The sequence below is a fragment of the Tamandua tetradactyla genome, chromosome 2, assembly GCF_023851605.1.
Source record: "Tamandua tetradactyla isolate mTamTet1 chromosome 2, mTamTet1.pri, whole genome shotgun sequence".
Lineage (NCBI taxonomy): Eukaryota > Metazoa > Chordata > Mammalia > Pilosa > Myrmecophagidae > Tamandua > Tamandua tetradactyla.
The window spans coordinates 100,883,261-100,899,603 of NC_135328.1; the positions used below are offsets into that span (position 1 = coordinate 100,883,261).

Genomic DNA, 16,343 nt, shown 5'->3' on the forward strand with positions numbered 1-16,343 from the left:
AATCAGTCTTCTCGGCATCATGTGTGATACTCTCACCCCCTTCATAGAACTGATTCATTGAACACATATTTATCGAGTATGGCTTTTGTGCCAGGTACTGTTTAAATGCTGGAGCTAGAGCAGTGAATCCAACTGACAAAAAGTTCTTGCCTTCAAGGAGCTTTCATCCTAGTGCAGGGAAAAACAGTCAGTAAAATATATAGTATGTTGGAGTGTGATAAGTGCTCTATTCACCCTTCTTTATTTCCTTCTCTCTATCACAACCTTCGTTCGGCCCTTTGCATCTCAACTATTGCAATAGTTTCTTACTGGTCTCCCTGACTGACTCTGGTCCTGTCCCTCCCTTCTTCCATTCTGTTCTCCAGGCACTAGTCAAGCACTCTTCCAAGCCCGATTATATCACTCTCTTTACCTAAAGCATAAAGCTAGAAATTCTTGGCAGGGCACACAGGACCCCAAGACGTTTCTTTAGTCTTAATCTGTGTCTGCTGACGTGCTCATTGCCATTTCCCCTACTGCCACTCCCACCACTGCTGCCACGACCCCACAAACCTGATGCTTCCCCTTGGGCTGAGCATCTTTGGGGCCCTTTATGCTGCTTCCAGCCCCCCCCCCCCCAACTTTGTTCATTCACTTCCTTCTTCCTGGAGTACCCTTCCCTCGACCTTCAATGCGTGCTACTTAAGAAACTCTCCTTTATAGGTAGGATAGAAACATTACTTCTTAGCATATCACTTTATTTGCACCTATGTCTCTGTGGATGGATTGTTACTAAATGTTGTGCTCAGGACACTGATTTGCAGAAAATAAAAGTTTAAAAAGTAAGATATTCTACCAAAGAATAGTAAGATAGCTAAAGTGAGTGGATGTATTACGTCATAGGCCAACGGTTTATTCCAAGTGTTCAGAGTGAATTTTAAATGAGGCTTGGCTCCATTGGACACAATATTATTGGTCACAGGTTAATCACTGTGTGACAGAAACTGGGGCTGCCTGAGTTTTATAAATTATTTGTTGAAATAATATGTATGCAGCGTTTTTGAGATGTAAGCAGCACTGATTAATTTAAAAATATGTTTCACTAAAATATTTACCTCTGTGACTTCATATAGATTCAACCATACAGTAGAAAAAGACTTAAAGCAGGAATACATAACCAAAAAATGAAAGAAACAGAAGTATGGAAATGATTTTGGGGAAGAAATTTTATGTTAAGAGTTTGGTTTATTTCTGTGCAACAGATACATATATTTACTACCTAAACTACAAAACAGTGATTATGGCTGAATGAATCATGGATTTTCTATTTCTAAAACTCAGCAGGTCTTATACTTGAACAAGATGAGAATATGGAAAAATATATTGGGGAAATTAAACTGACTTCCTTCCATTGTATCTATAAATTAGTTTAATTTTAAATTTATATCTATGTCACACTGAACAATGAATCTATGAAAACAGACATGGCAATTGAGTGGGGTTGTTGAAAATGAAACTAACCATGATATCAAACTGAAAAACTTCTATAAGCTTCAAGGATACTTTGGCTCAGTCTCCCAAAAATGAAAAGAACACTCCACAGTCATTTCATGCCATGTTTTATGTGTAAGAGATGATATCTGAGTTTGAAAAACTGTTTGCAACATGTCTGAGAATTTTAGAGACATACCATAGCTATCTAACTGATAAGCAGCAAAAATGACTTATAGTTTTCCAGGTATTTAGAAAAGTCTACCTAAAATTATGCTAAGCAATAGGCTTAAGTGCACTAAAAATGCTACATCTAGAGGTTTTTTTTTTTATCACCAAAAAACATTTATGAAATGTTCCCTATTTCCTACTGGATTGCTTAATAAAATCTGGAGAAGTATTTCCCAAGGATAGGAATGGGGGAGAGAATCAGACTGCAATGGAATGACTTTCAAATTAGCAGTTTCATTGGAGTGTTGCCCAGATGAATCATTAATAATCTTCAAAATAATTTGTAACAATTGAATGATTAATAGAAGATACAAATATACGTTGTCATCAAGATATAGAAAGACCCAAGGGCCCTAATAGTGAGCCAAATAGGAATCCTGATTTCTCAAAGGCATTAAAGTGAATATTTGTTTCAGTTTTCTCTTGGACACAATCAAATTTCACTTAATCAATATTCCCAGAGTTTGGGACATTGTTTTCCTGCTTCCACTCCTGTTTACACTGTTGCTAGATGATTCTGATAAATAATGATGTGATCAACTTGTGAATGAATTCTATTTTGTATTTAGCATACCATCCTTAGGATAGAGTCCCCAAAGTTTGGGGGTCTTGTCACAAATTGCTTTATAGGTAAAAATAAGTATTTTAGCACACTTATAAAGCTAGTTGAAATAAAAGGAAGCTTGTGTTGCTCTTGAACTAGATTTTCTCTGATGGCACTCCTACCACGTTAGTGATATCCTGGGGAAGGAAGCTCTTACAAAGCTGATTGCTCCTACGTGGTAGTGAAAACATGGACACACACATATGTGGAAAATGCAGTCTTCACATTTGGAGGCAGTAGAGCCATGAGCAAGGTCAGCTGTTGTTACCTCTTGATTTGAAACACTGCCAATGGCTGGGAGGAGTGCAGGTTCTTATTTTGTGAAAAAGGTGTCTTGATAAACAGATTGAACTCATCAATCTCTCTTTCAGTCTCCTGCTATTTCCTTTAGACCTTTGAATGCTGGATTGGTCCCAGGCAGTGCTGGTTTATGGAACTGGAGAGTGCAAATGAAATCATCCAGTGAACATGATCTGCGGCCACTTTTTTAGCATGTAAATCATATCATGGTAAGAAAATTATTAAATATGGGCTAATAACCCAGCCAAGGCTCCCTGGATCTATGATTGACATATCCTTCATAGTCTAATAAGCACTTTGAGATCCTTAAAGGACACAAGGGAGGACAGGAAAAAGCAATCCAATCTGATTTCGTGCTGAGGGAAAAAAACAGGAATAGGTTTAACTCCTCATCTACCAACTCCATAGGGAAATTTCAGCAGGTTTCTCTAGGGGGTTGGAATTAGAAGACAACCTATCATCTGCTATCTTCTGTTTTCAATCCCTTTCCCGACAACTGATGCTACCTCTGTCATTTTTATGTAATGATGTGGTGTGCTTCACTGAATGCCAATGTGACAGATGCTGCAGGTCCAGCAATAATATTTTCAGAAGCTTCTTTACATCTCTTGTGATCTTGGCTAACAGAATCAAGAATGTTTTTGTTATCTACCATGTTGTTGGCCAAGCAGATGGGTGAAAATTCAGTTTTACCCAAGGTAATATTTTTCATCTCAGAAATGACATTATTGGGTTCATATGCATTTGTTCATAATTAAAAAAATAAATAGATATCCCTCTGAGGGGAATGCTCAGGATCACAGATGGTTCATCTAGGACAACACTATATAGGCTTCTTATTGGATTGTAATCATTTTTAGATTATCGTTTCCTTTTTTGGTTTTATCAATTTTTTTGTCATCATCGGATGGATGGAGATACATTTTCTTTCAATATTTCCTATCACATTTATTAGGACATCACATATTTCCAAAGCCCAAGCACTTGTTCGAGAAACTATCACCAGGGGAGAGATCGTTCAGAAGGCACCATAAAATGCTATTGACAGAGAAGTTCTCTTGTCTCCCTTCTCATGCCAGGACATTTTCCTTGGTGATAAGCTTGTTGACAGTTTTGAAGGTTGGTAGACCAGAATTCTCTTGGCTCACCTTTCTGAGAACTTGTGCATCAGGCGGTCACACCAGCGGTTACTGGATCAATCTTACCTTCCCCTTGGGAAAGGCAACCTAAAGTGTGAGCTAGTGAGAGAGACTTTTGAAAGTGAGGAGAGTAACATTTTGGATTCCCTTTGTTACTTTACTGTCCCCATAAGGAATACTGAAAATATATGTTTTTATTTATTGGCATTTGCAAGGGGATTTATTAGATTACAATTTTACAGTTTTTCTTTTTGGCATGAGCAGGCTCTGGGAACTGAACCCAAGTCTCTGGCATGGCAGGCAAGAATTCTCCCACTGAACTGTTATTGCACCAATTTTACAGCTCTAAGGCCATGCAATTGTCCAAATTAAGGCTTCAACGGGATGATACCTTCACCCTAGAAAGGTCAATCATGTTTGTGGTTTCTCTGTCACATGAGAAGGCACATGGCAATGCCTGCTGGCCCTTTGCTCCCAGGTTTCCTTCCTTTCAGCTCTTGGTTCCAGTGGCCTCCTTTCTGAGCTTCTCAGACAGAGACATTAAATTTTCTGATTGCAAATGAAACTGATGCCCTGACTGCAAATGGTGCTCAATATAGAAGACATACGTCTTGAAGGTAAGGCATGTAAGCTCACTGAGGGCAGGCTTCTGCTTCCTTCCAGGCTGTCTTTCTGCCCATTGCCTGGTAGAGTGGTGAGGAGAGCTGCATAAATCACACTCAATTCAGAGCCTGTGAAAGTTTCCTCTATGGAGGATCTGGGGAAGACTTTCAGAGGAAAACACCCTTCAGCCTGAATGATTGTCTCCAGGTTCCTGAGTTTTCTTCGCATGGCAGAGGGGATGAATGCAGTTAGTTTAATATGGCAGATGTTCCCTGTTTTAAGGGTCTTCAATAATCACCTCACTTCTCTGAATCTACCCCCCAAAAAAGTTTGACTAGGTGGTCTTTGGCATTCCATTTAGCCCTAGAGGCCACAATTTTCTTACTTCATAAGCAGAATGGCAGAAAATCACCATTAGGGACATCTAATAAGTCTGGCCCCCTATCTGATACCTTAATTCCCTCAGTACAACTCCAGAGAAGGGACCTTGGTTTTCAAGGATGATATCATATGGAACACTTATTTTCACTACTTGTTGTCCTGTCTAATCTGTTCATTAGTTAGGGCAAATAACCATTTTGAAAATGTTCCCCCTATATGGTGCTGGACCATGGCACCATAATCTCTGTCCCATGCTATGAATTCCACAGTGTTGGTGTTTAGCCTATTATATGCCTAGCTCTTATGTCCCTGTGGTTGCGTAAGTGGCTCATGATGATCCTTTGCCTATTCAGGAAAACCTATCACTCTCAGGCTTAAAATACCCCCTCAGTGACCCGACCCAGGATGGCACCCAATCCTTTACTGTGCACACCAGGACTCTCATGGTCTAGCACTTGAGTTCTCATCTTGCACACCCCTTCCAACACAGAGACATATTTTATGTTTAAGCTAGGAGACTCTACAGAGGGCAGACTCTATACAGAAGATGAGCTTTGGAATTGTACAGATTTGGAAGTGAGTCCCAGTTACTTACACCAGCAATCATATCTCTCTGAGCTTTGGATTTTCTCATACGTGAGATGGGGAAAATTCTTAGTCTCAAGATTATTGCAAATTTTTACATGAGATCACCATTTTAACTCATATAGCAGGTTCTAGTATCTGGTATGGGCTCAATAACTGTTAATTTCCCTGTGCATAGCTCTCTTCCTCTGCTGTGATTTTCAGTGTCTGTCCTCTATGGCTGGCATATCTTGCCCCCTGAGGCTGTGCGTGGCCATCTGCTACCTGTCCTTTGAGGCACAGTTCAATCATCACCTCCTGCAAGCCTTTTTTGTTCTATTCGTCTTTTGCCTGATTTAGATGCTCATCTTCTGTGCTTCCGCAGAACTGTGTGAATATACCTCTATCAAAGCACTTACACTATCCCTGAGCCAATACCAATTTCCATGGTAACAATATTACTAATGGTCATTTATTGTGTATTTACAATGAACCAATGCAAGTACTTTACAAACATGTCTGTGACCAATCCCAGAAAAATCTGTCACCTAGTTACTGCTATGATTCCCATTTCACAGATGATCTTGAGGCCCAAGAGGTTAAATAACAGGTGGAAAGCCATGTGGCTAGGAGAGGTGCAGGAGCATTTGGATCCAGTGAACTTGGCTTTAGGGCTTTTTCTCCTATTTGCTTTTCTGCTTCCTATAATAGACTCTTCTTCCGCCTCTATATCCCCATTACCTAGTCATGTGCTTGGAACATCACAGGCGCTCAATGAATGTCTGTGGAATGAATCCTCATTCCCAGTCCAAATCCAGTCTATACTTTTCAGATGGGGAATGTAAGTGAGACTGAACAGTCCTGATTGGGTTCAGGTAGGGAAGCACGGAAGTCTTAGATGCCCATGGGTCCTGGTGCCTGTGTGCAAGAGGCTTTTCTGTATTATTTCCTATCCTGAGACAGGTCTGGTTTCCAGCTAATATCCATCCCCAGTCTAACAAGTGAAGGCAGGACAAGCTCAGTGCCACAAAGCCACTCAAATGTCAAAGGCTTAGGACTCACTGAGTTTGCAGGCTAATCATAAGCAAAAAAGACATTGCCATTTAGTCAGGAATGTACCCATGTGGTTATAAGAATCAGGGGTAAAATAAATGTCTAGTCTGAGAGAGGGTAGAAAAGGAAAACCTGGCTGTTTTGTGTACAAACCCACGTTGGAAGGATAGGACGAGCTAATGTCAGGAGCTTCTGGGGTTTGTGTCTGACACAGGATAATCCTGAATTTTATTTGCTGTTTGAGTTAATGTAGTTGAAAGCAATTATAAATGGAGATGTAAGATTATATTTTACCCTGATGATTATTGTCTTAAATAATATGAAAAAAAGGAAAAAATCCCATCCTCCCCTGCATTCATGGTCCCTACCTGCCAGGGGTGGCTTTTCTGTTTTTGTCCCTGGCCGACAGTCCCATGGCAGAGAAAAACTTGTTTATTTACACAGTGCAAAGCCTGGAGATGCTGCTTTCCCGTTTTTTGTAGTTTTCAATTTCAATTTGTGCTTTCTTTACAGCTTTTTTTTTTTTCCTCTGGGGCCACTTGAGAAGAATAAGAAACAAGCAGCTTCCTTTGTCATATGACAAGAATGGAAATACAAAAGAAGACAGCTCGGTAGGTTTTTCCCTTATGCCAGCTTGGCAAATTAAAAATAAAGCTTGTGGGAAGATGGAAGTCCTCATATGAAGCTGCATTTTCTGACCTGACAATAGAAGAACACGACATTTGAATTGTCTTACTATCCCAACCTACAAAGAAGCACATTTTGAAAACTTTTCGTTTTTTTTTCCAGCTCAGGTGGAATTGATACAACAAAAGAACAATTCAGTTTATGAGCTCTATTGTGTCTCTCTAAACCCAAGTATCTACCTTAGGCCAAGGACACAATCTTCCCCTTGAATAGTTAAGTTTATTCTGTGTTGCCCATTGGACAAGCCACAGTTGTTCACTACTCCAGGGTCAAAACTGCATAGAAATTGTAGGCAATGATTTCAGGATTATTAACTTTCTTGAGAATGACTGTTTAGTAGGGAGGGATAGCCTCAAAGAGAGCAATTCTTTCCTTTCTGTTTCTCCTGGGATTGCTTTCACATTCCATGTCACTTAAGAAACGAAGTTAGGAAGCTACAAGAATAATATTTTTCAGTGTAATTATCATTAGCAATAATTAATATCATTAGTGATAATTTGGGCCTTCAGCAAATCCCATTGCCTCCTTCTCTATGACTGTAGCATTTGACCACTTTTCCCCTCCCCACTGCCGCTGCCCATGTCTAAGCTACCAGGCTTTCTTGCATGGACTATTGCCATAGCCCCACCAGGCCGTTTCTACCTGTGCCCCTTCCTCAATCCCTTTCTCCACAAAACAGCCAGAATGATCCATTTAAAATTTCAGTCAGATCAGGCCACTCCTCTGCTCCAAACCCTTTATTGGCTCCCCATCTCCCTCTGATTAAAAGTCGGAGTCCTTCTATGGTCCATGTGGTCTACATAAATGTCCCTTCTACTGTTTCCTCTCTCACTTTCATATCCAGTTCTCTTCACTTCATTCTGCTTTATTCAGATGGGCCTCCTTCCTGTTTCTGCCTCAGGACCTTTGCACTTACTATGCCTGTGCCTGTCCTGACTTGCTCCTTCTTTCAGGTTTTTACTTGACTACTACTTTCTCAGTCAGCCTTTTGTGCCCTCCTTATCTAAACTGTCACCCTTTTACCCTTTCTTTGCTTTTCCCCCCTTAGCACTAATTTATTACACATGCTATATCAATTATTTATTCATTTGTCTAGTTTACCAGGCAAATTATTCATTTGTCTGTCCCTCACTAGAACATAAGCTCTGTGAGGGCTGGGATTCTATTTCATACATTGTCGTGTTCCTAACCTTTACAAGAGTGCTTGGCAGGCAGTAAGCATCCAACAAATATGTGTTGAATAAAATTATGACAGTGGGAAATTTATTTTATTACTAGATATTTGACTAGCACTTTCACTTTGGGAATAATGAACCTATCTTTTGTTCCTTTGTAGTAAAAATCTCGCAGGTTGATTCCGTTGAAACAAATTTGAAATTACAGGGGAAGTCTGTAGACAAATCACATTCTCATCTCTTTATACTCTGGAGCCCAGTTTGGCTCCAGTTAAGTCCCGAGAATTCGAGTTTTGACCAGGGATGACTAGTCAATTTCATCTCAAATGGAAAATCGGCTCCATTGGTAGTGTGATTGCGAGACTCTGGGAAAGATTAACAATGTCTGCTGTGAGTGCTGGATGGGAGAGTGGAAGTGCATGCCATGTAGTCTCCTTTCCAGGGCTAGAGCGGCTAGGGTTCTGGAACTCTGTGGTCCTGGGCCACAATCTTTTCTTGTCCAGAGATGGCTGAAGGGATGTCCCAGGCTTCATATCCACTGCAGAGAAATCCTGGAGTCCTTTACTAATCCAGATAGTCATGCCATCCACTATGTTTTTCCTTTCCCAGCACATGGGTGCTCAATCCATGCTTGTGGATATAAAAATGCTTCCAAATAGTCATGCAGCATAGGGAGAGGGGGACAAACTTCTCCCTAAATAACAACCGTCCCACTCTCACCATTATAAGCAGAGATTCCAACATCATAGAGGTATAATGACATAATAATGCTTGGTTAACTTGAGTCTTTGTTTTGTCAATAATACTGAGATGTTTAAGGTGTGACTTTTGACTCACAACTGATGCAACTGATTCTTCATGCTATTGTCCTTCACATTCTATTCATTATGAATTGATACAGAATTTTTCCTCTGGGAAGTTGGGAGGTAATGGATATTGCGATGGGCCTCTCCTGACTCTAGACGATGGCTTAGAGTGGGAGAAAAAGTCGAGTATTGAAGCCTCTGGAGTCAGGCTGCTTGTGTTTGAGGCTCTAGTCAGCCTCTGACTGCTGTATGTATTGTCTGGAAAGCTATTTACCATCTCAAAACCTTAATTTCCTCATCTGAAAAATGGGGGTAACAATAGTTCTCATTTCAATTGTTCTCTGTTCAAAGTTAAATGAGAAAACGCACATTGGGTACTTGGCACAGTCCCCAACATATGTTAGCTATTGTTATTATTATTATTTCTATTACTACTGAATTAAAGAGTACAAGAGATGAGCTCTGATTTGACAGATCCCTGTCTGCTAGGATGACAGAAAATCTACAGTAAGATCTATAAAGAGGAAGTATAGATGTCATACATAGAAATCATGCATTCTTAGTATCTACACTGTTTGGTTCATAAACCTTTGGTGGTGCCAAAAAGCTAGGAGTTGTGTACTTGAAGGGAAAGGAGAAGACGATGTAGTTCATTTTGTTTCTTTTTCACAAAGCCCTGCTGAATGTTGATTAGCATGTGTAAACCCCCATAACTTTTAGTCATGGCTAAATATGGCCTCTATCCTAAAGTTTCAAAACAGTTGGAGAGAAATATAGACTGTTCTGGTTTGCTAGCTGCTGGAATGCAACACACCAGAGACGGATTGGCTTTTAATAAAAGGGGATTTATTTTGTTGGTTCTTCAGAGGAAAGGCAGCTAACTTTCCACTGAGGTTCTTTCTTACGTGGAAGGCACAAGATGGTCTCTGCTGGTCTTCTCTCCAGGCCCCTGGGTTCCAACAACTTTCCCCGGGGTGACTTCTTTCTGTATCTCCAAAGGCCTGGGCTGAGCTGCTAGTGCTGAGATGAGGAATGCCGAGCTGCTAGCAGTGCTACATTGTGTTCTCTCATTTAAGCACCAGCCAATTAAGTCAAACATCACTCATTGCAGCAGACACGCCTCCTAGCTGACTGCAGATGTAATTGGCAACAGATGAGATTCACGTACCGTTGGCTTATGTCCACAGCAACAAGATTAGGTATGCTCACCTGGCCAAGTTGACAACTGAATCTAACTAACACACAGACTTCAAACATAAAATCAGGATGCTGTGATGAAAGCAATGGGAAAATTATAAACAGGGAAAGAATGTATGGGCTAAGGAGACAAAGGTCATTTCTCGCAGTGGTGACATGAGAAGACTTTACTAAGAGGGCAAGATCTGAGCTAGACTTTGTGGCCTAATTAAAATTTCAATAGGGAAGGTTGATGGTAGGGATGTGCAGGAAGAAGAAAATGATAGGAGAAAATAAATGTGAAATTATGCTTTTAGTTAAGGTATAACAGAGAGGCTGGAGGGAACTGCCTGAAAATGTAGAGCTGTGTTCCAGTAGCCACGTTTCTTGAAGATGATTGTATAATGATATAGCTTTCTCAATGTGACTGTGTGGTTGTGAAAGCCTTGTGTCTGATGCTTCTTTTATCTACCTTATGGACAGATGAGTAAAACATATGTATTAAAAATAAATAAATAATAGGGGAACAGAAAAAGAGGTTAAAATAAATTTAGTAGATGGAAATGCTAGTGATCAATGAAAGGGAGGGGTGAAGGGTATGGTACATATGAATTTTTTTCTGTTTTATTTTTATTTCTTTTTCTGAATTGATGCAAATGTTCTAAGAAATTATCATGATGATGAATATACAACTATGTGATGAAAAAAGAATGTTCAGATTGTATGTTGACTGCTTTTATTAATAAAATTTTAAAAAGAAAAAATGTGAAATTATGCATATGAAACAGTGAATATGCAATTTGGCTGGTGCAATGGGTAAAGGAAAGGCCACCTATGAAACAAAGCTAGAAAGGAAGATTCAAGATAAGCTGAGGATAATCTTTAATGCTAAGGAATTTGGACATAGTTCACTATGTACTAGTTCTTGTGCTGAGTACTTTATAAATGTTACCTCGTTTAACCCTCACATCAATGCTATGAGGCTCAGAGATTAAATAAATTACCCAAGATCAGTTAGCTGGTAAATGACAGACTTAAGATCAAGTCAGATCTGTCCGACTCTAAAATCTATGCTCAGAACCTCTCCAGGCTATCCTGCTAAAGTCCAACACTACTATAGGCAAATTAACCTGGCAATAGTGTTGAGGAGAAGGCCCAGCTTCAGAGTTGTTGCAGCAGGAATGCCATGAGATAATAGGGTCTGGATTAGGTGATGGCTGTCACAAGGTGAGTTGAGATACAAGGGTCAAGGAAGAAGGAAGAATCAAGAATGACTTCAAGTTTTTGAGCCCTAATTCTGGGAGCTTAAGGCTACCCTTAATAGGAACAGGGAATCAGGATGATCTGGGGGAAGGTGATGCATTTATTCAGAACTTCTATCCTTTTTGATCCAAAAGTTGAGCACAGGTCTGGGCAGGACCCTGGAGGATAGGGAGTGATTCAGACAGCGCTCTGTCCTGCAGAGAAACCAAAGTGAGTGGCATCTTCCCTGCCCATTTCCTTGGAAATCTTCCTTTTGTACTGGTGAGCAAAAAAGAATGCGTTTTCTGTTCAAACACCTTGGCTACAGCTACTCCACAACCCTGGGGAGATTCTAAGAAGTGAGGAAAGGGAAGGATTCGATAACATTTAGAAGCTGTCAATAGATTTTTAGGTTATAACTACCACAGACCAAGACTAAGAAAACAGAACTTCTCATCAAATTACTGTCTTCGGAGAGAAAGACTGGAGCAAAGTTTCACACGCACGCATGCACATACACACACACACATGCACATAGTGGTTTTATGAGTCACGAGACTGGGCAATGTTAAACGTTGCTCAACACTACCCTGGAAGGCAACTCCTACAATTTGAGTTGCCTCCAGTTGGTCTCATGGATGGCAGAATGTACATTGTAACCAGCATTACCTTTCCAACAAAGAACCCTAGGAAAAATGTCTACAATATTTTTTCACATACCCCAATTACATTAACATGTAATATACAATAACATGCATTTTGTTTTGCAGTATTTAAAGAATGAAGTGTTTCATAGAAGCAAATCTTCTAGTTAAGTATGGATTATCCCTTGATGCCAAGTAAAGCAAGTTAATTCTCTTGGATGGAAACTTTTCTAAAATGGAATAGACATATCTGCCTTCTTAGACAACAACTGATAGAATGACAATCCATTCTTTTCTTTGGGTGTGGCTTAGTGATGTTCTCACTGGCTAACAAGAAAGAGAAGGCTATTTGGCCCAATGCAAATGGCCCCAGAATGTTCATTTTTAGAGTTCATGTGTCTGCTATTTAGAATTTTCATATCTCAATGGTCTGGCTGACTAAGTCTTCTCACAGCTTTTATTGTGCCTGTACTTTCCCATTCTCCCTAACTTCTCACAGCGCCGAGCAGGAAATACCAGACTGAAACTGAACATGGGAGTAGTGTTAACTATGGGATCTATCTAGTGCCTATGACTGCATGATTTTAGCACAGCAATTGGCTGATATCAGTGTTGGCACTGAAATAAATCTTCTCTTATATCCTGTTTCTTGTATATATTCCAGATAGTTGAGGATTTTACATCAAGGAACTTTGGATAAATTAGGTATTATTATATTCTTAGCAGGAAAATCTCCTTTACTAAGGAGTTAAGGATTGAACATATTTAGACTTGTAAGGAAAACAAACACATCTGCCTAAGTTGGGAATGGAAGTGAGCTCTTAACAACAGTCATGAGGTTGTGTCATACCCTGTAAAGTAATGCACATACACAGGTCTCACTTAATCTTCTGAACGATCCTTGGTATCACCCTTTGTATTTTATGGTACAAATAGCTGAGGCTCGAAAAGGTAAAGTAACTTATTCAAAGTTATGTAGCTGGAATACATGTGCTGTGCTGTCAAAAAATATACTGTGGAAGGACTCCCCACGCCTTCTGCTGGGTGACTCATCAGAGTCTATGGAGGGACAGAAGGAGAACGAATGGAAGCCACAATGCAGAGGTGGCGCTTCATATTTGATATTGAAGGCCCCTGCTTTCAAGCAAATAAAGAGCCTGCTGAAAGCATGGGGAGGGGCAGTGGAGGCCCTACTGGTTCCACTGGAAGCCCCACGGCCCTCAGGCCACCTGAGCAGCTGCTCTGTCCCTGAAAACATAGCGACAGGCATCCCTCTAACCAGCAGACTTCTGATAGAAAAGAAAAGCCTTCTAGCCATGAGAAGGGAAGAATCATGACATTCTTTCCTTTGCTCTCTCTCTAAAGTTCAGAATTCAATCTCCTCTTATCTCCTGGAAGACCATCAACTTACAGGAGAGGGTAAAAATTATCTTGGTTACAAAAAAAGACTTAGGGTTACTCTCCAGTCCTGAAATTTACCTCTATTGCCTGGCAAGAACACCCACTGATGGGTCAAATTATCCAAACATATTTTATCATTATTCATCAGCTCCTTTAGACTTTGCTTTTTAAACAGAGCGTTCCCTAGATGTTCATAAGTAGAATTAGATGGAATAAAACGAGCTGCTAAAGAAAGTCAGATTCCTAATAAGTTGGTGTGGTAAAATGGCATGAAAAAGTGTGTATTTTTAGCTAGCAATTATAAAGCTACTGCAGTTAATTGAGGTAACAGTTGCACAATGTAGAAGGCAATTATTTTCTTTCCAACACCTGTCTTTGAGCCTGTCACTTTGCTATTCATTTCTACACATCCGTGAGAGATGTTTCTTTCTTTTTTAACCTCTTCCTTATCAGTCCATTGCAGCCAAAATCTCCCCTCCACCCACCCCCAGCTTGAATGTTATGTCCAGATGCATGAGAACATTCAAGAAACATTTAAACATTAAAATGCTGAGTCCCTGTCTTATAGAAATCCTGCACTAATTTTGGTTGGGTGTCAGCCTCTCCTTCTCTTTCCTCCCTCATTCCTTCTGTCCCTTCTTTCTTTCTGTCTTCCAAAAATATTAATCAAGAGGCTTTTATTGTGACAGGCACTGTGCAAGGCCCTACCGATAAAAAAAAATTAAAATATACTGATCCTGCCCTAGGATCACGCATGCCCTTTATTTCAGGTTTTGGGTAATTGGGTAGATATAATTTAATCAACACTTCCTTACTAAATTTTAAGGAAACTGTGATTCAAGATAGATATTTATTCCTGCAGAAGAGTAAGTACAACTAGGGGGAGTTCAGTTCGAAATTTCTAACCTTGAAATCTGCATCATTAAAGCATTTTTATTAGTTAAAAGAGCAAATAGGAGGTTTTCAATGATGAGCAAAAATGTGCTGAATGGACACGTTGGTTTTTGGTCATAGTTGTTTAAAATAAGAAACAACGGAAAATATTACTAGGTCAACGAAGCTACATTTCGCAGTGAGGAAAATTTACAAAATTATGTACTACTCAGCAGGTCCCTGAAATTCTGAATGAAAAGAAAACTGGTGGATTTATACCAGGTCCCATGGACAATTTCAATTCCTTGAATAAGAATCAGGTTTCTTTTCATATACTCTTTACAAAAGAAAAGCCTAGCTTGTATTGGGTAGTAGAGTCTGCTTGAGAGAATGACACAATTAGCGGCACTTCATAATTGCATCATAATTAGAGTGTCAATCGGAAAGATCAGGCAAGGCCAAGTTCATGACTCCATGGGCCTAAGACCTGAGAGAAGTGAGGCAGTCCTTAAAAGAAACTGGACAACAGGAAGCTCCCCCCAACCCCCCAAAAGAGAAGACATAAAATGTGAATGGCAAGTCCTTTAGTTATTTAAGAGATTATCTCATGAATATCTCAGCATCTTTCATAAAAAGACCACCTAAAACACGGTCACCCAGCCACTAAAGATGAAGAACAAGCACAGCCAGCGGTATGTCTGATGCTGTGAAGGTGAGGAAGGCTTGGGAACATTTTCCAGGCTGCTTGGTTTTTTGAGGCCATCTGTCAGGCCAGCTCAATTCCTCCAAGAATTCCTAGATGTGACAGGCTGTCAACAGCTTTGCTGGGCATGGAAAGTTTCATTTCAGGGAGTCCAGTTTGTAATTTCAAGTAGACTAGCTGCCATGCTAGGTCCAATCAACTTGAGATTTCAGTTGCTTTTCAAGTGCTGCTTCATTGATTACATTCAGCAATCGCTGAACCACCTGGCCAGTGTGGCCAAGACGGGGAGAGGACTCACAAGGCACTTCAAGGAAAAGCATATTTTAGCAGCATTTTGAAGTAATCGTCCTAAATATACTTTTCACAGTGACTGACATTATACTTTCCAATGTGGATGAGGAAAAGGAGGCATTTCTGGAACTGGAATGAAATTGAGGGAAAAGCTTTCCTCCTCCTCATTGGAGAGCCACTTATGCTGCCTGGCCAAAGAATACTGGAAGTTCCTGGTCTCATTCGGACAGCAGACTGTTATTGGGCTTGGCCTACAGTTTCTGAAATGGCTGGGTTTAAAAATTTTACAAGTGCGTGTGCAGGTATTACTAAAAACCCTTAAAAATGCCACTCTGTATTTTCAACTCACTCATGTGCACACACACACACACACACACACACACACACACACACACACACACACACACGGTCTTCGCTGGCCAGGCTGCTGTGACAAATACCACTCAGTGGGTTGGCTTAAAGAATGAACATTTACTGGCTCACGGTTTCAGAGGCTAGAAGTCCAAAATTAAGGCCATTCTTTCCCCCCAAAGTCTCTGGTGGTCTGGTGCTTGCTTGCTGTAATCCTGGGGGCTCCTTGGCTTGCACCCCCCCCCCCCCCCGCACCACGTGGTAATCTCTCTCTCTCGTCTTCCCTTGTTGTTTCCTCTGACTTCCAGCTCCTGGGTCCTCCCTGTGATCTTCCCTGACGTCTGGCTTCTGGTTTCTTCTCTTTCTAAAGCCTCCCATTGGTCCTAGGCCCACCCTGATTCCGCTGGACCACACCCTAACTTAAAGCAACATCTCCAAAAGGCCCCATTTATAATCGGTTCACCACACCCACAGGCATGAGGATTATGACGTGTAACATGTTCTGTTGTCAGAGTACATAATACAATCTACCAAACACACACACCCGTTATACCCGTTAAACACACGTACACTGACTACACAAACCAACTCTTTCAGAGCAGTCCCTATTTCACATATTTTTGTCCAGTTGTCACATCACATTTGAGAA

General features: G+C 40.5%; 1 protein-coding gene across 3 annotated transcripts in view; it reads right to left on the reverse strand.

The window, feature by feature from the left end:
- The window catches only part of TRPM3 (transient receptor potential cation channel subfamily M member 3), a 288,107-nt gene that overhangs the window by 148,534 nt on the left and 123,230 nt on the right, over positions 1-16,343 (reverse strand). The window lies entirely within an intron of this gene.